The sequence below is a fragment of the Zonotrichia leucophrys genome, chromosome 6 (genome assembly GCF_028769735.1).
Source record: "Zonotrichia leucophrys gambelii isolate GWCS_2022_RI chromosome 6, RI_Zleu_2.0, whole genome shotgun sequence".
Classification (NCBI taxonomy): Eukaryota; Metazoa; Chordata; class Aves; order Passeriformes; family Passerellidae; genus Zonotrichia; species Zonotrichia leucophrys.
In genome coordinates this window covers 16,893,209-16,918,245 of record NC_088176.1, presented here as the reverse complement: position 1 = coordinate 16,918,245, position 25,037 = coordinate 16,893,209, and the positions used below count along the sequence as shown (strand labels likewise).

Here is a 25,037-nt window from a genome sequence, read left to right as displayed (position 1 = left end):
TCAGTACAATGAGGCTGAAATGTTTCTGCACAGATAGCATGACAAGCATATTGAAGTGTGAGAGCTCAGGCTTATTTCCTGTATGAAGGAGAGAAAAGGAAAAAAATGCCAACAAATTCGTGAGAAGAACAAAAGAGTATTGGGAAAAGCCTTGGAGATTGGCAGTTTTCCTGTTTTGAGGGAAGATACAGCCTCAAAACTCACATCCCTCTCTTAGTGTTGTCAATACTTTGAGTCTGGACATCAAAGGGAAGCTCACATTCCTGCTATCCCACTGCTAGCAAGAGCAAAAACACCCACCATGCATATCTAGCCTCTAGCACAGAGCTGTGGTTGAGAATTATGAGGGATTTGGGAACAATCACCAAACAACATACAGTCAGCGTTTTCTGAAGACCTTTTCAGTGGTTTTAGTTGAAATTCCCTTCCAAACTGAAAGCAAGGTTTTTAAAGCTTTCAGAGTGCTAGAGAGCCCTTTCCCATCACTTTACACAAAGAGGCAATGGCCTCTTGCTCCCTGGATATACTAGCAGTTGTGATAAAGTCCAATTTATTTTCATCCTAGTAGGGAATCAGCAAAAAATGTCTGTGACCAAAGGGATGTTGGAAAAATAGGTCCTGAACAAATGCAGGAGAGGAGTAAGTGACAAAAAGCACTGACAGGAGGTAACCAAAGGCACAGACCTTGGAGAGCCAGCACTGAGCATCCCACACTCCTGGGGCATGCAGAACAGAGATCACTGACCCTGTCTCCCCTGCATCTTCCCACAGTGGTGTCCATATGACTGGCTGCTTGTATGACAGGATGAATCTACCTGTATGTCTCTTGGATATGAACAAGAAGCTGATGAGACAGAAATACCCAGTTTCATTTCCTACATGTTTATCCTAGAGTCAGTGACAGGATTGATACATTCTCCAGATTATCAGTATTGGAAGGTTTATGTTTCTTGGTATTTTCCTAGTCCTTCCTTAAAACTACATGAAAATTGCTCTCCAGACTTCTCTGGGACAGCTGAAGCTGCAGGGAATGTTTTATGGTACTCCTCAAGCTGCTGTGAAGCACAGGGAGGCCCCGGGCATGGCACTCTCTGTCCCTGTGGGGGCTGGCTGTGCCCTGGCACCCGGCTCTGCTGGGCTGGGCGGGGACCGGGGCCGTCACTGCAGCCCGTGGGAAGGATGGCCATGATCTACCTGGGCTGCCCCAAAGGGTCTGGGGGTTCCAGGTGCGTGTCTAAGACACAAGGACAACACCTATTCCTGTACTTGGAGCGAGTGGAGCAGCAGCTAACTTCATACCAGACAGTGTCCCCTCATTTATCCAAGGATGCACAGTGCTCACTAAATAATTCGATATTTTTAAACTTCCCACCCACATCTCTTCAGATTTAAGCTCCTTTAAACTTGTTTGAGCAGCCACGCTGGGCAGCGGGGGCTGTCCTTGCCTGTCCCCGCAGGCAGAGGGCAGCCTGTGTCCGTGTGTCTGTCCCACGCGGCAGGTGGCAGCCTGTGTCCTCTCTCCTCTCTCTGGCCGAGCTGAGCCTGTCATTGTGCTGAGCCAGCACCAGCTCTGGTTTTTGCATGGGATCCCCCAAATCGTGTTCCACAAGACTCAAAATGACACATGCAGTGCTGTGAAAACTCCCTGTGACAGCTTTGTAACAGTCCCCAGGTGTGAGGGTGGGCACAGCCTGGCTCCCTCCAAGCATTCCTGGATCAGGCAGGGGATCCCACGCTGCTCCCAGACCACAGCACATCGCTTGGCAGAGCTCCTTGTAAACCAAATAGCACATGGAAAAACGGTGTCATAACAACACATCCAGGCTGCAAACTGAGCTCTCTGAAATCTGCAGCTGGCACTGCACTGAAGTACGTGCTGCACTACCTGTGCCAACACGAATGTGCATTGCCTTAGAAAATATTCACTAATGAATTAAATCAGTTGAGACTTAGACATTCACTTTGATTCTAGCGTGCATAACTGCCAAAATATAATCAAAGGTAGGTGTTGGCAATGACTGTGAAAGCCTAGGGAAGACAGGATGGCTGTCCTAAAGTTTGGCCCTCTGAAGGGTAGTCTTTGTATCACCACAATCAAGTGAAAAAACAACTGGTGAGGCTGAGGGAGGAGAAGGAGTGGGTGGTAACAGTTTAGAGGCTTTTTGGAGGAACTGGCTTATGAATAATACCCTTAATTACTGCAACATGCTATTGTAAATGGTCCTGTCTACTTTCTTTTCCAGGCTCATGAGTTAGCCTATCATTTTAAATAACTATACATTACATGTAGTTTTGACTTCTGTTCTAGCTACAGAAATGTAGGGAATAACCACCTCATGAAGATTTGCCAAGATTTTTTTTTAATCTTACAGAATCTATGGCTTTTGCTTCCATCAGAAAAACTGGAACAACTACGAGTGCTTGAAGATATATAATCCTGTACCAGGAGACATCAGATGTTGCAAAGTACTCCATGTCCTGTGTTTTTTTGTTAGGTCTACTTATGTATCTTTGGGAAACAACAACTCAGCAAGGAGCTGTGCAGGGTACACAGCTCCTTTACTGAGATGTCTTTCCCAAGAAAGCACCTTCTTGTAGGAGCTTTATTCAGATCCCCCTGCAGCACTCAAAAGCTTCTCTCTGACATTAGACATGCTGCTACAAGGAACTCATAGAGCAGAGAGCAGCCCATAAAGATGCTATGAGGAAAGTAATGAGCAACGTTACTCAATGCCACCCAAATCATAATAACAGGTAACAGGCAGCCTTTAGGGAGCCCAGGACAAGCAGCCTGGTGAACAGTTACATTGGCAAATGCCCTCAATGATTCCTGAGCTGTGGCCCCACTGCAAGGTCCCTGGGGTACTGACTGCAGTCCAATTACATTTATCAGGTGACCCAGGGAATTCACACTGCAGGGAACAGCAACATGCCTGGAAAACTCCTGGGGTTCTATGCCCTCTTATCATTGCTTGCCTTTACAACTGTAAGGCTATTAACCTGCTGTAAATGCAACTTTTAAAGGTCTCTTCTTATTTGTAAGTGAGAACAGATGAGCAAATGAATGAGCTTTAATATGGGGGCTGGACACAAGATAAAATATCTGTTCTGTGTAAGTCAACAGCCTTTCAGAGACCAGTTTCATTCTCCCTCGTCCAGAGACATTCCTACACAATCACAATAAAATGCACAGATCTTCCAAGAACTGCTGTTTTCAACATCCCCTAACTCATCCAGCTATAAACCAGCCACCAACAAAACATCCAAAAGCATTTCTCAAAAAGAAATACTGTTTTCCTACTTTTTTATCTCAGCTGTGGATGTATTTCAAAGAAAGATAGTCATGTATAGATTGTTTCCCTGAAGTGCAGGAAATGGTTCTTCCAAATGTAACTAATTCAAATTAAATCAATACATTATGTTTGGACAGCAACCAGCTGCAGAAAATTTCAGCAAAGCAAGTGTTAGAGGCTGTAAGTAGTTCAAAATAGGACCTCAAGTGCAGTCCTGTTCTACTTGGTTTCAAGTTAGCTCTTAGGATTGAAGAGACTATTATCACTAAAAAGCAAGCAGAATTTTTCTTTTCTAGGCAGCATTCCCCCTGAGGTTTTAATCAGCCATCAGCTTACACTCACTACTTAACAAATCTAGGCAGACTTGCAGAAAACCTCAGTATGGGAAAGTCCACAGGGCCATCCATGACAGAGTCAAAAAGCAGAGCGAATTTTTAAAACCTAAAATGCAATGACGCCTACCTTTTTGGTGTCTTGACACATTATCAAGCAAAGAAATACAAGTTCTTCCTCCTTCTTCCACTCTAACCTCACATTTATTGGCGCTGGAGATGTCAACACTGACACTAGCTGTAGCAGCACTTGGTTGGAAAACCTTCTGTGCTCTGGAGCAGAAAATTGCAGGCAAGTCCCCCACCTTCCAGAGATAAGTCTGGGCCATTTGAGGACATCTCTTTCCTCATTACTCTTGTTGAGGCTGTTCCACTGTGTGTACTGAAATATTCATTGCTGTGTAAGTTTGAGATGGATTCTCTCTGTTCCAGGGTACCCTAAATGATCAGGTCAGCCACACCGGCTATCAGGTGGCCACTTGGCACAGGAAAGGCAGCCAAGGAATTGTCATTTATAAACCTAGCAAATGCTCAGGGGCTCAGCACTGAGACCTCATTTGTTGACACTGGCATCTACTGAGACATTAAGTACCTGAGATTTTCTGTGGAACTGTTTTGGGTTAGATTGCAGGAGTTAGCAAGAATAAAAGACATGCTGTGAAGCCCGTGTTACACTGTAAAGTTTCTTACTTGGTCACACTACACTGTCCTTTGGGATTTTTCTTTTGTATTGTTCTTTTTTCCTAATAAGGTGTCTGGGACTTTCTTCTTTGAGAACACAGTCCTGTTTAAAATATCAAACAGGAAATTAGGTCTTCCAGCTAAGGTGAAACCCAGGAATTTTTCCTGTTGAACAATGGACTCCAGAGAGAGTTCCTATTTAGATAAGAAAGGGCTGGAAATTCCAGCCACCTTAAAATAGATGAACAAAATCCTTCTGCTCCAAAAGCTACTGGTACTTTCTGAGACTTAAGGTCATTTATGCCACTCCTTTGCCCTGCTGGTCCTTTGCCCTGAAGAAGGATTAACTAGATGTTTTTGTCCTATCTCAGAGATGGAGATTCCAAAACTCCTCATATTGATATTTCTCAACTTCTAAACTATGTCTTAATATCAAAATGAACTCCTAGTGTATTTCCAGCCCTGCCATACTCACCACAACATGCAGAAGAGATGGCTCCCACCCTTTTGCATATTTGAACATCATTGCCATGCTTTTTGGCTTTCCTATTTGTTTTTTCTTGCACCTTTAGTTTACACAGCACCACTTTTCCCAGCATTTCTTTGAGGGGTGTGTCTTGTATCACAATGATAAGCACACAAAAATAAAAGGAACCTTGTTTTTCTCCTTTTTTGCATGATGACATTAGCAGGATAAAGCAGGCTAATTCAGTTACCCTTGAATTTCCCTATGGTTGACTCTGAAACTTGCTGATTAGTCTCCAAAGCAAGAGTGTACTTTTAGATGTATACATTTCTGTGTACAATTGAACAAGCAGGGACTCCTGACTTTCCCTCACATGGCAGTAGGTATGCTTAGGGATATACAATGTCCAATTCAGGATTCTTTTCAAAAATGTTGCACTCAGTTATTTCAGTCTAATTCTGCTACAGCTCCTGTATTCATTGCCACCCCAGCAAAAGAAGCAGAAATGATGCAGTTAGTGTTCTAATGCTCAAATACTTGGCAAAAATATAACATCTGAAATGAATTTCCTTGGCTCATAACTTGCAGGCATGCTTTTCAAGTGTGAATGTATTTTACACAGGACCAAGTTTGCTGTCACAACCGGACCTTGGCTTAGCCTGGCTCTTTTTCACATCTCCTCTGGGAGAAGTCCCATGGAGCTGGGCTCTGTATGAAAACATTGGGTATTACTATGCTTTGGACTTCATTTCCAGAGGAAACGTTGCTTTCATCAGGGTGAAGTCTGTATTCACGTAACTTAGAGAAATAATCTTAAAGAGCTCTGTGTATCTGCTTCCTTTATTCTGCTGTCATGCTAAGGGTCTGCTAAGGAATTCTCTTTTCTGCCTCATCCTGATTGTAAGAAGGCCACAAGTATGCAGTTTGTTTCTTTGAATTGATGATTTTCTGTTACTTTGTCAGGATATAAATACATTTCTTAACTTTCTAAGGAACCATTACATCTCAGGAAATATTAGGAGTTATCAGATCAGAATTACAAGAAAAATAACATTTTATGCCAACCAGAGACCATTAACCCCTGCCCTTTGCCATCATAGCTTTGCTGCTTTACCCATCTTTTCACTATTTAGTTACAAGACACAGCCTGACCAGTACCAGGAATTGTGACCAGAAAAAATTAGCTTTCCTGGAATTAGTCTTTAAAATTTAATTTCAACATAACTCTTATGCCCTTTATTTCTGAATCATTGCAATGGCTTTCTGAATCATCATAATTAATCAGCTCCTTCCCTGCTGCTGGGACATTGCAGGCAGCCAAAGAAGGTGCTGACTTTTCAGACATGACCCTTGGTGTGCCCTGCCTGGGCTGCTGTCCCCACAGGCAGCCAGCTCACCATGCTCCACCACACAGCACTGCTCTGCAGCAGCAGCACAGCAATGGGAGCTGTGGAAAGCAACAGTGAACGAGACAGAAGAACAAATGAAATAAATACAATATATTTTGGTTCAAAATTAAAGTTTTCTCTTGAATATCAGTAGCAAATGGTCAACCTCCTAGGAAACAACAGCCTCCCTAAATACACAGATTCAGGTACTTGTTCAGAGAAGGTTTTAGGATGTGTATAGATAAGAACTTCATTAAGAACACTGCTCAGTGCCAGATGAAACTCCTTTTAAAGTACCTTATCACTAAAATAAGGTCTGAAATTAAATTAGATAACTGGATATCAGTAATACTAAATGCATTAAACCAAGCAAGGCAAATAGGTACTTCTGTCCCAAATTCAAAGGCATTACTTTGTACATAAATATATAATTGGTTGTGAGAACACATGCAATAATTTAGATGAACAAAACACTGAAGAATACTGAGAAACAGGCATCATGTGCCCTAAATTTCACATATCCATGTGTCCTGCATGCTACTCATTACTGGTGGGCTTCCTTTCATGCCAGGGGTTGTCAGCATCTTTAGTGTCCATATCACACAGCTAATATCCTACAGATGTAATTATTTTTTTCACTGTATCCATCACTACCCTGGAGAAGACTCCTTGTCAGATGACAATGCTGAACCAGTTTATGACCAGTATAACTTTGGATTCCAGATAATTTTTGGAGCTCAAGCCCAGGCAGATATCCAATCCTCCCTTTGGATCTACATCCCTGGAGATGCTCCTTGACTCACCAGCCTGGGGGGAAGCTCTGTGACCCAAGCTGTGCACAGGCTCCTTTGGCACCTTTCCCTACACAAGCAGTCAGACTTGCTGCATTCTGATGAAGTGAGAAGGAAAAGGAAAAGAAAGACAGAAAATGTTTAACAGAAAGCCCATCTGAACGCAAATGAAGTAAACAGCATGTGCCACAGCAACAGACAAATGTTTGGAAGAACACTGTGCTAGAGGGCTGCCAGCGGTCACTCAGCTGAAACAGCTCCAGGGTCTGGGACATCAGTCACAATGTTTACCAGAAGCCAAAACATAGCCCAGCTCAGCAAGCCAAACAAGCACTGAACACAGCCAGCACCCAAAAAATCATTCTGAGGCCTCTCAGGTTTGTTGCAGTTTGAGATATGGTGGCATCTGACAGAAGTTCATCTCAGCAGCCTCTCTGCCCTCCCCCTAACCTGCCAAAGCTCTGTATTTGTAGCAGCATTTGAATATCCATGTTAAAATACATGGAGCACTACTTGCTAATACATTATAATCGAAGACATATAGATGTGTCATATTTTGTCCCTTACATGCAATCTTTTTGGTGGCTGCAGTGGTACAGATGTTCAGAATATTAGCAACATACGTCAAAATTCACTTTCTTCTTTTAAAAATCTGATTTTCTTCTTCCATCTGCACATCTGTTACATTTAGGTATGTCAGATAACAAAAAGCTACTGGCACCTCCAGAATGAAAGCAGCAAAGAGAATGGTTCATCACAGAGGCCACCACCTCCCTGGTACCACAACACCAACCTAATGCCTTCCTGCCTCCCCCAGAGATCAGTAGCACTGCTAGCAGCCAGAACCTTTCTCTGTGGGTATTCTATTACATTGTCACAGGGCAGATATAGGATAGTTTGCAGGTAGACAGCCCAAATAAATAGGAAGAACTGTAAATACATGGTAGGAACCAACCAGCAATCACAGCTGATTGCATATGGGATGCACACAGGAACCTAAGATGAAGCAGGAAAGGACCTTGCAGGAAACCAGGCTGAGAAGAAGACAGACATGGTGATATGGAGACTGCATGGGAAGAAAACCATAGGTAAACAGGTAAATTATTTCTATTAAATAAGTAACTGCAAGTAAAAGGAAGAAGATCAGGGATGCTACCAAAGCACAAACCAACATGTCTTATGGCTGCCTGTTTATTTGTTTGGCATTTTTCTGCCTTGGCCTGACCAGTGTCATTATAAGGTGTTTCCTATGCCACTGCTGTAGGTAACACACCTAAACACAGCTAATTTTGGTTATGTAGCTAGTCAAAGAAAGTTTCCTTGGCACTAATCAAGCCTAGGCCTATTAGAAGAATTCCTAAGAAATTAATAGATTTCATTTTCTTTTAATTTACATGGCTGACATAACTCATTCTTTTCTATACAATTATTTTTTAACTTCTACCAGTCTAAGTTGTATTGGAATTGCAAGAGGATGATGTCTCCTTACCACAGGACTCAGACCACACTTTCCAGACAGCTGCTCTGGAAGGCTCTCTGTCACATTGTGCAATGGTTGCAGAAACTTTCAGTTCCATCCATGTGTGGAAAGAATCGAAATAGAGAACTGAAGTAGAGTTGAGTTTTGAGACGTGCAGGAAAAAGCCCAGACCAAGGGATATGACAGGAACTATAACATGTACGAGCTCAATACTCAATGAGCTGTTACTCCAAAATAATTCTAGAACCTAAATTTAAATAGAAGGGTGTACTTGGCTTCTGCTTTTATTAACTGGATAAATGTCAATATTCAGTTTTGCCATTTTCAAGTTTAAAAAATTGAAACAACATAAATATTTTACTTACTTTCAGGAAGCTAGATTGTTTCAACAGCTGCAGCCATACCACATCAAGTGCAAGATAAAACTTTTGCATGACAAACAATGGGACAGTGGCTTCACATAGGCTCCATCTGCAAAAAAATGGTCTTCCTCCTTCACTGTTAAATGAAGGTGTCAAAAAATAATAGCCAAACTGCATAAATGGCCATCTACATTTTATCCCATCTATCACCTACCTATTCTTAAACCTCTTGAAGTTATCTCTTGGGTTGTACTTGAATTTCTGTCGTGGTCTTGAGCATCTCCAGTGTTGAGGACAAGAAATACACCAGAATATCTCAATTTTTTGGTCAACTTACTTCCACAAGAAGAACAGATCTGTTGCTATTGCAAAAAAAAAAAAGTTTTTGCTGCACGCACACAAACTGGGTGTGCAATGCACAGACTGTCAGCGTGGTGCTCCTTGAAAGCAGTGGAGCTATGCTCAGGTATGGCACACCCCCTCAGTGAAGTGTGTGCATGCTTGGGGAGGACACCAGCAAGGAACAGGTTGCCACTGCCAGAACACTTTGTGCAAGCTACTGCCAGCCACCTTCTTCCTCAGGAATAACCTGAGAGCACACTGGGACTGAGCCAAAAAATTGCTCTGGCAAGAGGAAGAGCTTGTACCTGGGCAGCTTGAGCTCCTCAGCCCCTCCTATCTGATATTTGCCCATCCTTTTCCAGCTTGGAAACCACCACGTGCACTTCAGGATGACAGGCAAAGAAACAGTTCCCAGCTTTGTTCCCATAACCCACTAATTATTCCTGGAGCAAACAGGAAGAAAAACATTGGAGACTTTGCCTGGTCTTGAGGGCATCTGCTTCTCACCTGGCAGAGGTGAATTCTTGCCAAGGATCCTGTTCTGCACAGAAACTTTCCACAGGCAAGACTGGCCTGGAAGAAAAGGAACTCTATCAATCTTTCCTTGAGGTTCTTCATTTTCTCTCCTCTGTCCCACGGTATGTTCTAGGACAGTGACAGGGACAGAAAACTGAGCTTCACAGAAGTGTGTTTTCTTCCAAACTCACAGCTCTTCTGTCCTAAATAGCAGAAGGGATCAGAAATCCTGCCTTCCAGGATGCATTTCTTACAGCACTTGATTCCTATCATGGCATCCACCCTCACCAAGGGAAATAGATCATATTTCAAGCAGAATTTCTAGATATTTGCTTTTCCACTGTGGCAAACCTAGGGTGTCTCTTTGCTGTCTTCCCTTAGGGAAAGGCAGTGACCATCTGTGCCTAGTAAATTCACCATGACATACACCACAATGCATCTCCCAATAAGACACTTCAAAAAAGAGCTTATTCCCAGTCCTGTTTTCCAAATTGAGTTTGCTGGGGAAGAAAAAATACGCTGTTTCCACAGGGTCAGAATGGTTTTGTTTCCTGCCTTCTTAATGCAGACCTCTTAAGACTGTTTTACTAAGTAGGAACAGCAAGGCTAACACCAGTGAGAAGAAACAAAGACATATCCAGGATATGCCTGAAGCAGCTGAAGTTTGAAGAGCAATAACTGAAACATGGACAGAGAAAGCATGTTGGGATCAGAGATGGGGAGAAAATGAGTTGAGGGAACAGCAAAAGCTGCCTGATTGTGTCATGTTTCTGTGTCAGTAGCTAACAGAGATGTTGCAGAAAGGGATGTGCCACTGCAGGAAAGAGAATCAGTAATACCCCTTGACAGAAACAATTCCAGAGTTTGTGGATCTCTCTGCCATTCTGATGAACAGTTCCAGGATGCTCTGTGTTCTCATTTTGCCCACAAGATGCAGTGTTCACCCATTAAGCAGCAGCACCAGACGTGTTTATTCTGCTTTCATGATTATTTCATGACAGGGGAAGACAGTGATCTCAGCCCAAGCTCCTCCACTGCTCATCTGACCCAGCTCATCTTCCTCTTCCTTAAAAGATGCAAGAACAATCTTCTGCTTCTGTCCCTTAAAAAACCCAACATCTGGTCAGTCTAACCCCAGCTAGCTAAGTCCTTCCATCTTCCTACACCACCACTTCTCACTTCCCCTCCTGGAACAGGGTTTTATAATTGTCCCTGCTCCATGGTGCTGGTGGTAAGGCTCATCTGCCCCCAGATATTGCACTTGATATGAGCAAAAGGGAACAAGAAGAACATGTCTCACATGGAAGCAGTGAATGAGAATCTCGTGATCTGCCTCTTCCTCTGAACTAGGCTCAGCACAGCGCCTGCAGCTTCCAGAGTGTTTACATGGAAGTGGTTTGGTTTTGTCTGGCTGCTTACTTGCCATTCTCTATCTCTGCTTGTCTGTTTTCTCCACTCTATATTCTCATCCTAAGCAAAAGTCTTATTGTAGTGGTGGGAAAATCCTTTCCTGGCCTCTATAAAAGCCATGCACGTGCTGCAACCCCTTCCTCCCTAGTCTGGGCTCTCTGAAAGTCAGGTGCAAATATGAATATTAGCACTGGGTGTAAGTGCCATCTCAATGTTACAGGAAGTTATTTTTTGGTTTGCATTTGTTTGGTTGGTTGGTCTGTCTTTTTTTTTTAACTGACCTTGCATGAGGACATTCAAAACCAGGGAACATTTGCTTTACTTCCTCCCATCACATGCCAAGCAAGATTTCTCATTTCATTTCCCTGCAGGGTGTGCCAGCTCCCTGCCCCAGGACTCTGTGCACCTGGAGACGACACCAAGCCCCTGGCAGGGCTTGAGGGCACTGGCACCAGCCTGGCACTGCCACACCCAGACAGCTCTGGCTCACTGACTCGGGAAGGAGCTGCCAACAGAACTGATGCCATTTCTGAGTCCCTCTGGCTTTTCCTTGCCCTCCCACCAAAAACTGGGGTACCGACATCTCCCCAAGGTCACTGACAGAAGCCCTGTGCCTCAAAGCAGTTTCTCACCTCACAGACCCAGAGGGACTGTGGCTGCCAGTGGGGCAGGGGACCTACACCTGCACAGACAGAACAACAAAACTATGTAGAAAAAATCCCCACCAAATTTGTAAACTACAGAAGCAAATACTTATATCCTACCTCAGAGACTCAAAAAGAACGTCTGCTAGCATATTACAGCCAAAATGTTTCGTCGACTAATGTGGCAATTCATCTTCTGTGCTACTTTTTTTCTCATAAGAGGGAAATCTCAAGAGAATTATAAACAGTCTCTGAGGGAGGGGGAAATAAGACCATGCGAACAAAAAGCCAGAACAAAATCCATGTTACAAAGTTCCATCCAAAACTCTGTGTCTGGCTATTGCTAATAGGAAAACTATTTGAACATTTGGTCAATGTCGGGGGGTCAGTCAGTCAGCAGAGGCTACTGAGAAACTTGGCCACAGCAAATTAATAGCTTCAAATGGAAACATGACTGGAAATTACAATTTTATCTCAGATAAAATCACCTGACCAGGAAGTCTCTTCAGAATAAAAGTGTTCTGCACTCTGCAACAGCCAGCCAGGTGAGTCTCATCTTGTATACACTGAGCTCAGTGGGAGAAGTTCCAGTAGGATCCCTAAAAGCAGAAGTAGGTCAAATCTACCTCAACTAATTACACTTAAAAATAAAACCTTTTTAATGATGAATCCATGACTAGGATGCATTAAATTATACTAATTTTCAAAAAACATTCAAAAGCCTGTAGAAAATAAATTTTTATCTCTCCTCATCAAAATGAAAAGAATTTCCAGATTGGCATCAGTGGGGGACTCCCTTGGTGCTGACTGTGTGGAGCATAGCTGTAGGGTAGAGAAGTCAATTTGCACAGGAGACAATACCACAAAATGCCCAGGTTTACTTCAGAACCATAAATCAGTCACCACTTGCATAAACACCCAATTTTACTGAGTTACTGACAAGTCTCTTCCAGCTCCCAGAAGAAATGCCTGGGGCTTACACAGCCCACAGCTCACTGAGCCTTAACTTCTGCACTGCACCCCTGAGAGGCACAGCCCAGAACTTCACCTTTAGACCTTCCTGAAGCAGGAAACTCTCCTGCAGGTAACAGGGTGCCCATACTTGGCAAGGGCCTTAAACTTGCATACTTTTCTTTTCAAAATTCTGCCTCAGCAAGTTGCTCTGGACATAACATTCAAATCATAAAAAGAGCCACAAGCATTTATCTTCAAAGATCCCCTTAATACCATCTAACTTAGCTGGCAACAACATCAATGTTACATAAGGATGATAAAAGTGCCTATTTGCCAACAGGAAATTCATTAGGCATTAATTATTGTTCTGGCACCAAAAGAAGAAACTTCTCAATTTCCATTCAGCCGCTCCAAAGAGAAGCTGCTTGTAGTCTTGGCAGGTGCTGCACCTAGTCCATGGAGCTCTTCATGGATCTGGTGTACATATAAATGAATATTTACAAGACAAGGAAGTATAGACTGTGTGGCAGAGAAGAAAACAGATACTACTATGTCCCTCAAAAGATTTGTGGACTAAGAAACAATTTCTACATATCACATTGCCTTTTCAATTGCTGCCATCAGAAAACTTATTAGAAGTGCTTAATTTTTACTAATCTCATGTAAGTTAAGCAACAAAAAGGATAGGAACCCGTTATTAAGACAAGACAATAGAGTTCTATGTATTCAGAGTTGTCCCAAGGGTTAGGCTAGAGTTATATAAAAGGATGTAGTTTGGCTTTTTCCACTTTACCCAAATTAAATCCAGCCAGATACTGGCAACATACTGTTTAATCTCAAAGGAAAACACCAAGAATTAAAGAAGAACAGACATTCAGAATGACTGTGCTTACACTGCTCCTGAAGGAACTGATCTTGTAGCTGCATTCCCAAGGCAAGGGCTTCTGGGGCTGAAGAAATTCCATGAAGTGACCTTTAGATTCTTTATTTCTGGAGAGATATAGAGAGAAAAGTCAGCAGACTCTTCCAACACCATCTTTCCTCTTCTTTCTAGCAACAAGGGTTTAAGGGCTCCTGCTCTCCCGCAGATGAGGGCTCTGCAGTACTTGGAGGCCTCCCCAGAAGAGAATGACAGAATGCTCAGTGCAGTTTTTGTGGCTGGGGCACCTGCTCAGGAGGTTCATGGCATGGGCAACTGAGCCACTGCCACAGGCAGGCAGCTCCCAAAGGCCACTGCCTGCCTTGGCTGAGGAAAGCTGTGCCTGGCAGGCTGGGCATGGACTGGAGAATCCCCCAGCACCATTCCCTCTGCTCCGCTCTGCCTCCCTTCCCTGCCATCCCAGGGCATGAGACAGCCACCTCCAACCCAGCTTCCCTGAGACCACCCTGACCCTGCGTGGAAGTCAGTCTTTCATGCTCCTCCTCCTCCTTCTCCCAATGGCTTTACCAGCTCTGCCCAATCTCAAGCAAATCTGACAACAGGATACCAGCCACAGAAATCATGTTCTCCAGCTTGCAGATAAACAGATAAGGAGGATACAGATTTTATAGTGAAGAAAGAGTGGGGATGTCACCTGGAATAAACACTGAGGAATCCAGGCACAAGTCACAACTGCACAAGAGCAGCACAGCATTAACTCTGTGCAACACCCTGTCAGTCATGCCTGCAGGAATACTCAGCAATTCAGGGATCAATCTGGGGAAAGTGGGGATGTCATCAGCATAGGAAGTCAAAATTAGTTCTTAACTGCACTGTGTTTTCACACCTGGAGAACCTTGCTGTCCTTGATACTGTCATGCCACCATCAGGTTTGCTTGAAGGCAGCCAGAGGCTGGATAGGACATTCATGGGAAATGGAAACAAGTGGGTAGCCGACAATTGCATTAGTCACTAGCTTAAATCTGTTTACACAAAGATTATCAAAATATAAAAGAGTAATTGGCAAAAAATAAAGCTCCTTCTATAAGTGTTTACTTATGAAGCAGCTCCCATAAACACAGAACTTTCTCAAACCTGAACACAATGGAGATCATTTCATTCTCAAGGCAGCATAAGTGGTTATGCAAGCAAAGATTTTTCAAGAGTTCTCTATTTTAAGCATGACAGCATTAGAGATAGACTTAGGGAAAAACTAATACAAGATTAGAGAAATCTTGGATTGCTCTCTATAGAAAATTTCTGTTAGTAAGACTTCCGTCTTCCTCTCCATTTTCTGCTCTACCATTCAATAACTTATCAAACATAAAATCAGTTCTTTTGTGCCTGTAAAGCATTCTCTGTGAAGGAGAAATATGAATATAATGATGTAGTAGTAGAAACAGAAAAGCATTGTGCTTATCCAGCAGTGTGGTTATAGCACGGCCTTTCTGGCATCTGTAGGAAAAATCATATTTTGATTATGGTTTTGTTACACAAAAATTATGAAGCAATACTGCCTTAATGCCTGCTAGCTATTTAATTCTGGCACACTGACCTTCCCCATCACGCCACACCATGGAATCAAGGAAGAGATCTGACTTTATAAAATAAACCAAAGATGACCATTTCTCTTCTTTTCCCTCAGCATTATTTTCTCAGGGCAGACCACTTCCTGAGGCAGCTCACAGGAAAGCTGGGCAAACCCTTGCACCAGTGCTCCTGAAAGAGCAGCAGCATGCCACAGGTGCCTGGGGCCTGGAGCTGGAGCAACAACAGCTTTGCTGATGTGACATTTTGGACTTCCTGCTGTAAATCTTCAGCTTCTGGCTGGGCCACATGCAAAACCAGCTGTGCCTTCTGTTGCCAGGCTGGGCTTGCCACAGGCAGATGAAACAAGCTGATCCTTTCTAGAAACCTCCCACCACGTCCAACAGCTGTGCCTGTTTGCAGGGGTGCTGCAGGATTTAGGGTGATACATGCTGCCTGTGGGACATGGGGTACCCTCCATGCACTTCCATCCAGCCCTTCTCTCTCCCTGGTACCTTCTGCTCTGCTTTAAACAGGGGTTTATGCCCAATGGTTCTAATTTCAAATTTTCAACCAGTTTCTACAGATCACAACCTGATCTTGCCCTCAGGTTTCATCTTCAGCTGTGACTTTATGAGCTACTCTCCTCAGCCCCCTTGTTTTGTGTCTGGCACACTGTGTGACAGCTCCATATCCTATCCTGCTGGATCTCATCCCACACCACAGGCTCTGTTTGAGGAGCTGACAGGCCTGGGAGCACTCCCAGGACACCTCGTGGTGGCTGGGTGCTCAGGAGATGCCACGTCACACAGGTGGCTTTGTGTGTGCCCCAGAGGGGCTGGCAGGGAGCACAGCCCAGGGTGGGCTTGGCTTGCAGGACAGCCAGAGGCAGCGGCACCGAGGGGAAGGACTCTTGCTCCTGGGAGTTTATCCATGTCCTGAGCAGGACTGTGTTTCTGACAGCAGGACCCAAGAACTTCGCAGGTGGTGCTTTCCTGCACTCAGGAATAGCTTGTCTTCCTAGGAGAACCTGAAAGGATTTATGGGGGAGAACAGAGAAGAAAGAAGAAATCTCTCATAAAACAGAACTCTTGGGAGTCAGAATAACCTCAGCTCCCCAGCAGTTCTAGGACATAATTGAAGGGCATTCTAAGGTTCTACCTGGCTAGTAAAGAGCTCATCCTGCCCACCCATTTTAAGCTTCTCATTACTTTTTAGCTTTATAGCTGGGAACAACTCACACAAATTGCTGCTGCTCCCACCTCCTACCCTGCTGGTAGGAGAAAATGACAGGTTTGATTTTCTCATTTCAGGAGTACTGACACCCTCAGATAAAGCTGGACAAGCACTAGTGGCTTATGTATGCCCCAGATCCCAGACACAGAGAACTGACTGGAGGCACTTTCTTGGACCATGATGTGACTGCCATGAATCAGAACCACACAAGTGCCCCGGGGTCTTGCACAAAAGCATCCCATGGAAGCAGTACAGACAGACAGACCATGCTGGAGGCTGATGCAGTGATAAGCCCACCCCTGGAGCAGTCACATCTTCACCTCTCCAAGACCTGTACTTATCTCTGCTCCGTGCACCCAACCCCTCCAGCACACACTACAGCATAACAGGACCCATGATCTGGGGGGCCAAGAGCAGGCTGCAAAATAAACCCTGTGTCTGACCATCAGCAAGACTCCGCCAGTGATTTTATCCAGTGCTGTCCCTCTGCAATCTCTGTCCTGCACACTGCCTGACACTGAAGGAATATCAAAGACAGCAATGTATTTTTCTCTGCACAGAGGCTGCAGAAGCTTAGCCAAGCCAAAATCCATGCTGCAAGGGTGACTGCCACATGCCTTGCTAATTCTTGGTAGGAGGCTAAAGGAGAACACTACTTTCACAATGACAAGATCCAAGTAATGACTAGCTCTGACATTGCTTAGAAAAGCTACTTCCCCAGACAGTACATGATCCAAGAAACAGAAGGCTGAACCACTAAACTGCTCCAAAATCCCCACAAGGGAACAGATTATCCATCAGAAAATCTGTGAGACATTGCTAGCTTGTGACAGCACAAAAATCATCATTTTCTTATGATTTTACTTACCACAGTCAGATCTAACTAGAACCATAGCTTAAACTGTCTCAAAACTTTTCACCAGAAAGATCTGACATGCCCACATTTTAAGTACTCCCAAGAGCACATCTCACTGGTTTCTGCCATGGTATGCAGATCCTATCACACCTTCTCCCAGCTACCCTTTCTCAATTTGGCAAGACAATCAACCATTCAAGTGAGTGCTCTGTTTATCCCTCCAGGAACTGAGTTGCAGATCAGATCAGGGTATTTGATGCTGGTTAAACCTGCATTAACAGGCAGGAGCTCCAAAAGAGAATGTCTGGGTTTGCCAGGAATACCATCACAGGCATCAGAGCAGTCACTGACCTACCGTGATTCCTCTGCCCTCCAGAGCCATGGAGCCTCAAACACAGACTGCTCCTGCTTGGTGCCCTCTCAGTCAAGCAGAAGGACTTGTTCTTCTACCTCAGCCAGCTTTGCAAAGGGATCTGTATTGACTCAGCTCTCAGATTCAGCACAACAAAGCAGCCAGCTGACCAAACTCAGGGTGTTTAATGGGTCAGTACACCTCCTTAGGCTGTCACCAGAGCATTGCCACAGCATTTTTACCCATCCTCTGCCAGAGGCTCATTTTGCCATGCAGAGTTAGTGACTTGTGCTAGTTGCCCCCCACAATTAATCTTTTATATTTTCACATCCTTTTGGGGCAATGAGAGGATCTAGGTAGGAGGAAGAGTTAGTGAAAATATATTGCACTTTGGAATTCAAGTACCAATTTCATAGAGATGAGCAACCAATTACTATTTAAGTGCTAAACACTTAAGTGATTTCAGTGAGGATATAAGTGCTTAAATTCCTCTGTGTGACTCAGCTAGGCTTTTTAAGACAGACCAAAGTTATTATTTTACCAAAAATAGGAGAATAAGGGGACAAAATCATGTGACAGGGGAGAACAAGAAGGAAGGGCAATGAGAGAAGAGAGCGTAAAATTTATAACTGACTAGACTTACCAAAGCCAGGAAAGATAACTTAGAATGTGACACATGGATCTAGATGAAATATGTCCTTGTTAAATGAAGAACTTCAAAGCTTAGATATTCTCAGTGTGGCCCATCTGCATGTGGGCAGCAGGAAGGGCTTTCCAAGCCTTGCTGTTCAAGCAGGACACCAGCACTGGGCTGCACACTGAGGAGCTTCCAGGACATCCCAGCCCTTACCCACAAGGCTTACAAGAGTTCATCACTTAAGGCTGTGACTGCACGGGAGAAAGGGGCAGTGGAACAAGGCCATGGCCCAGCTCATCAGGGCACTAAGCAGAGGGAGGAGGAAAGCCTCCCTATTGGATAAAATCTTAAAGTCTGAGTCACTTTAAACCAAAATGAACAGTAAAGATAAAATGCAGATTAAATACCTTTTGTTCATCACTGCCAAGATATCAGAAATCTGTAGCTTTTACTGAAATTACTGAGGGAAGCAGGAAATTCTTGTCCTGATGTCCAGATTATTTGTTTTCCAAATGGGTTTAAGATACATTGGCCTTGACTGAGATCAAATAAAAGCGACCAGTTCAGGATGATGGTTAGTTTGGGATAACTGCTCCCCACAATCTTTAAAGCAAGCTATACCACACTTCCACAGCTGAGTTTCTTGACATAAACTCCACAGCATGCTTTCACATATTGGTGGAAAACACACAGGGTCTCTCAGGATGCACTGAGGTACCTTTCAGAGACAGAGAAGGTTAAAGAAGTGGACAAAAAAAGTTTTCTCTTCTTTCCACCAACTGCAGCCTTTACACCCTTCATAACACTCCTGCATCTCTTCCCTCCCCCTCCTGGGTCTGGCTCTTGACTCCTCACAACCAAGTCAAGTGTGGGGAATCATCTCTCAGTTCCCTGCCCTCATGAGTCAGAAAGGACTGAGTGTGTCCTGCCATGAGAGATCTTCAGAAAAATATGATCTTCTGTTTTAAGGAGCTAGTGCTGATCTAATTGTCAGTAAGCCATATCTGGGACATTTTTCCTTAGAAAAGCAACATGTTTGTTACAGATTCTAAGGTCACCACCCTCTTGATATCTCAGGTTGACATACAAGGGCAAGAGAACACCTGAAAAATAGTATCATCAGAATAGTTTTAGCATTGCAAACAAAATAAATATCAATAAATCCCTAATGTAAACTTAGCCCTTTTTATTTGTCTCTTTTAGGACTTAATCCACTGTCTTTAATTATCCTCAGTTTTATCCTCCTAATCTTACAGAAGGATTGACATTTAAGTATTTAAAGCAGATTTTGTGCAGTGACTTTCATGGGGAAGTGGCTCAGAATTTTTGCTTTCTATGGTTTCTACCAAAACCAAAGCTGCCCTTTACAGTGTTACACAGTTGGCAAGAGATCATGTATCCCATGTAAACCTGCATGCAAAGGTACAGGACTTTGGATGTCCTTTCTAACCAGATTCTTGCTCTCCTTAGTTAATAGTATGTCAGGTACATTTGCAGAGATTTGTGTACATTCCATGGATATATTGTTGCTAAAGTAAAATTGGTTTTGGTGTGGCCTGCAAAGACAAACTGTTGAAATTTGGCCCCAATGAATATATAAAAGCTTCATGTCAGATAGCAACTATGATAGTAGATGGTCAACTACACAGTCCTTTTTGACATCAAATGTAAGAACCCTAATAATTTTCTTAAAAGAAATCTGAAGGCATATCCAGCTTTCAGCAGATACTGTTTACAGTATTTGAATAAAAGGAAGTTCAAACACACTACACTTGACATTACAGAGAACTGGAAAAATTTTTGAGGAAAATCAAGAAAGGTCATTTAAAATTAAGCAGCTGAAAAATTCCCAATTCTTTACTACATTGGTAATAACTGAGGTTTCAGAAACAGTCACAAAAGAGCACAGGGAATTTCCCAAGGTTTCAGGATTTTTTGCCTATTGTTCATATTTAAAAGCAAACACACATTTTGTAACAGAAGGGAGACAACTATAATATATATCATTAGCTAGCAGCTCATTTCTAGCTGAATATGAGATTATAAATGCAGAGACACAGCACAAGAAACCTGCAAAATCCAGCCAGCAGAGAAAGTAACTTAAATTCACCAGAGACCATTGCCTCAGTCTTTCCAAGTTTTATCAAATCTGTTTGCTGAGATCACATCAGCACTCATGTAACTCAGCTGGGCCATCTTCCAACCCACTAGAGCTGTCCTTATCTGAAATACTCACTTTCCTGATTTACTAACAATTCTATTTATAGTTTCTACATGCTTTCCTTTTACACAGAGGCACAGAACGAGCAGCTCACCAGGAACTGACCTGAAAGTGCCCGGAGGAGGAGAGGCAAACACGTGAACACAGAGGGAGTTCAGCACAGGTTCACAGTGCAAGCTAGCAGTGAGCTGCTGACAGGGCAGAAAGATGCCCCACATTGACAGCATTGACAGATCTGTGCCACTGGCCTCCACCAGCCTCGTGCTTCTGGGTTTTTCCAAGGACTGTACAGAATTGAGCAACAGGAGAACTCTGTTAATATATATCTGCTCACTAGCACTCCCTGTTTTGGGGCAGAATCCCAATCCACATGGATCTTAATGGAAGTCACTGAGCTGCTCTTCCTGATGATGATGACTGAAAACTCACCAGAGAATCATCTGCTGGACTTTCATGATCCTTAATGCTCGTATCTCCCTGACACATTGTAGTTCTTTAGCAACTAACCAAATCTTCCTTTACTGCAGCTGAAACTCACTGTTTCTATCCTACCCATGGTAGGGATAGAGAACAAAGAGCTACTGATTCCACCTTTGAAGCAGATCTTAATGCATCTGAAGACCAGGACGTTTCCCTTTAGTCTTCCTTCTTGACTAAGGAACTCAAGTGCCAATTTTTTTTCCATCTTTCTTCATAGATCATGTATTCTAAAAGGCTCCTTATTGCTACCGCTCTTCTCTGAGCTGTCTCCAGTCTGTCTGCATCCTTCTAAAGCCATTTTGCTACCACTAACCATGGAGCTGCCACTAACATTTTGCTAATGGCAAGTGGAAAACCTTGATGTTCCCTGCAACCTAAGCTTTGTTCATATGAGCCAGGATTTGTCATTTGCAGAACAGCAGCACTGTTGATGCTTTTTCAAGTTTTCATCCATTTAGCCTTTGTCATGGTTTGACCAGGAAGAAGTGGGAATTCTGGGAAGCTGTGGTCAAACCAATGAAGGTTTTGGGTTTCATACTGACACCTGGTGTAGCCAGTGGGTTTGGACACACCTCCGAGAATACACAGGGGTTAAAAGCAAGGCACTGCCCTGGCACTTCCTCTTTTGGACATCGTCGGGCGAAGAGTTCAGATCTCTCTCCCCCGCCCGGCCCGCTGCTGCTGGGCGGGGGAGGGGCCAGCCATGCGGTAAGGCCTGGGGCCTGGACAGAGGTGGGGGTTGAGGGGGCTTCGAGGATGGAAGGGTGGCGGAGCCCCAAGAGACATCGGGCAGCCAGCCCCCCCCCCCCAGGAGAGCAGCCAGCGAGAAGGGGGAGGAAGACTGCCCGGCCGGAGCGGCAGCGTGTGGGCAGCGTGCGTGGGAGTCGTTCCGGGACCGACAGACAGAGACTGAAAACTTTTAACCCTTTCTTGCATGATTGGGGCCTTACAAAAATGCTAATCCTCCTCGAAGCTGAATAAGAAGGGAGATGAGAGATGAGATGACTTGGCCCGGAGATTGTGGAGATGATTGGATGGGGAGAGATGATTTGGAGTGGCCTTTTGGCTGGACTTTTTCTTGTAGCCATGGACTCAGTTGTTCCTGTGACACAGACTGCATTTAGGGGGAGGCAGTGCCTCAAAACCAGGAGGGTTCATTTGTGAGGACCCCCCGGCCCCAGGGGGTTGGAAAAATATGGGGGGGACAGTTGTCCCAAAAGCAGAGACTGTGCCTTTTTGGAGTGAGACAAGGCATCCTTGAAAGACAACCCTAAAAGCAGCTCTGATCCATGCACGGTGGTGAGAGCACTGGGCATGGAAGGACGATGTTACAAGCGGCAGAAGGACTTTTTTTCTTCCGGGCGGTGCCGAAGTGACAAGGAAGCATCCGGGATTTCAGTGTGTTTCCAGGAGAAGCCTATGGAGCAAGAAGGACTCCTTTCCTCTTCATGAACTGCCGTTTGAGTATACTAACGTGTGGGGCCAAGGCTGGGCAGTTGTTTTGAGAGAATGTATTGGATTGGGAAAGTCAGGTGGTGGGGAGGAGGAAAATGGTTTTTTTTGTAAGGTTTTCAATTCTTTTTCTTCTTTTTCCTTATAGTCTCTCCCTATTTCCCTGTAGTTTAAGTAATAAAGTGGTCTTTATGTTTAAGTTAGAGCCTGTTTTTGCTTATTCCTGGTCACATCTCACAGCAGACACCAGGGTGAGGCATTTTCATGGGGGCACTGGCTCTGTGCCAGGCTCAAACCATGACAGCCTTTTTTTCTGCCACTTAAACTCTAGTTCCCAGCAAAAATCAGTGACAGACTACTTGATTTGTTTTAAAAACACATCCTATTTTTATGAGACCATTACTTCAATTAGTCAAGACCATTTTGAATTCTACAGTCCTACAAATCACTGAAAATATTATCAGACACAAGACATGATCATGAAGCACCTGGTTTCTTCCACTTTATATATCCTGTACTAGATTTATCTACATCACGTTTCGCTGATTTGCTTGTCTGAACCTGATCAAAAGCCTTAGTAAAATCACAAACATCTCAAGCCTACTCCTTCCTCATTCTCATGAGGTCAGTTTAAGAGAGTCTAAGAAGGGAAATAGACTCATCTGTTTAGAAATCCTTTCCTAGTTATGATGATGTGAATTTAAACTAAGCTGATGAGTCCAAGCCTTCAGTTCTTCTTTCCTACTTCTCACTGATACAAAGAAAGCTAAAAAAAAGAGCATCTGAGCAATAGACACAAGTGAACTTTCAGCTCAGTTGAATTTTGCAGATGAAGTTACTGAAGTCAGCAGTATGCAAGGAGATAACAGGAAAAAATTATTATGTAATTAAAAGTAGTACATTTATTATACGTTTAAATTAAAAGGTATGATCATTTTGCTGCAGTAACACGGGTTCTTCTGGAAGGTCAGACACTTCTGTAGCTTCCTACTGTTATGACAAAGGAATATTTTCATATGTTAGATCTCATTAAATCACTGAAGCTAGTCAGTTAAAATATCAGTTAACATATTGATAGAACCAGTAAAGTTGGAAAATACCTACTCCAACCCCCTGTTCAGGGCAGAGCCAGCTTTGAATTCAGATTGAGTTGCTCAAGGCCTTGTCCAGTCAAGATCTGAAAATCTGTGGTTCATATTAATTTCCCAGAAGTTATTCACTGTGAAAGCCTTTCTTGGGGAGTGCTGCTGCAATATCCCACACTGGTTGACTTTAGCACATGTACTGCCTGTGCTCCATCTTTGGTCCTCTCACATTAGATGTGGCCAAAGGCAATGATGTAAGCCACCACTCTGTACCACCTATATTTTTTTTATAAAATAGGCATTCCTAAAGAAATGCTGTCAGCATGTACTACATGAACTCAAACAAGCATTTGAATGAAAGTAGCAACCAGTTAACATGAGGAACTTGTTTTTCCTCCCATAATATCTTTGTGCTTAAAGAATCCCCTATTGAAACCTTCCAAAACATATCAGAACTCCAGCTTCCACCCATATTTATGGTATTACTTAATGTAGAAAGAAACCTTTTGGGGACTAATAGAGAACAAGGAAGTGGAATTTGGCATCAGCAAGCTATTTGAGAGGATTCACATGTTTAAACAATGAGAAAGGAGAATCTGTCTGTGAAATCAGCACTCTGCATGGAGCTCTGCAAATTGCCCTTGGGGCAGGGTAAGGTCTGGAAGGCCTCAGTGGTGCAATGGAAAGTGTAATTGCTCTGAATGCTGACACATAGAGCACGTGGGAGTGCAAATCTGTCCTGTTGCACTGAGTGAGAGTCCACAGCCCTGCTCCAGTTTCAGCCACCTGACATTATCTAGTAGAAACAAGTCAACTGAAGGTAGGTCTTCCAGTCATGGCACAACTGGAGGAAAGTGTGAGTAGATAATGATTCTCATTACCAAAATGTCCCTTCATCTATTCAGCTCCAAGAAATGGGAATCCCTTACAAATAGAGAGGAATGTTACCACATTTTTTCCTCTATGTTAAGGCATGCAGGTTGGCATAAGGCTTAGAGCTTTTGGATTTAATTTATTTAAACTATTTCTTCTCCAGAAAACATGTAGCTTTTATGTACATGTTTAATGGAAAAAAAATTATGAATTGACACACACTTATCTAATTTCAACACTATTTTCAGCCAACTTCTTTTGTGCACTACAGATTCATAGCTGTTGTCATCATATTGCAAAGCTCTGATACCTTCTCAGTGATTTCTCATGAGCAGCTCCTCACAGCAGACTCCTTCTTCTTCACAGCTCAGCCAACAAACTCCAGCTCTCCCCTCACCCAGCTAACCCACTCTTTTGTAGCACTCGTCTTCTTATTGGACACAGCTGTGGCCTATTAAGGGCAGGCCTGTTCCTAATCTTTGGTGATTAGCACAGCTGCAACTCCTCAGGTGTGAGACTGCCTTCTGCACTATTCTCTTACATTCTATCCCTCTACACATAGCAAAAAAGAAACCCTTCAAATAAAATTAAACTAAAAAAGAAAGAAATATAAACTTTTCAAAATAACAATTTTAATGTTGGCTCTTCTGAGGAACTATCTCATTATTAATATATTTCTTATCTGTTTGATTCTGTTATCACTTTCCATGTTGAAAAACAAAGACCCTGAAAATAAAATA

The 25,037-nt window shown here is 43.4% G+C and overlaps 1 long non-coding RNA gene across 2 annotated transcripts; it reads right to left on the bottom strand.

The window, feature by feature from the left end:
- Positions 1-408: 408 nt before the first annotated feature.
- On the bottom strand, positions 409-24,687 carry LOC135449788 (uncharacterized). 2 transcript variants are annotated; one of them, XR_010440839.1, is made up of 7 exons: positions 24,608-24,687; positions 13,553-13,649; positions 12,194-12,304; positions 9,643-9,708; positions 9,008-9,155; positions 8,797-8,902; positions 409-1,772 (listed from the first exon to the last, which is right to left on the bottom strand). It is a non-coding gene; the product is annotated as an uncharacterized LOC135449788 (long non-coding RNA). The 2 variants fall into 2 exon arrangements; XR_010440840.1 differs by lacking the exon at positions 409-1,772 and adding an exon at positions 6,306-7,049 and having other exon boundaries at positions 24,608-24,680.
- Between the last annotated feature and the right edge of the window lie 350 nt (positions 24,688-25,037).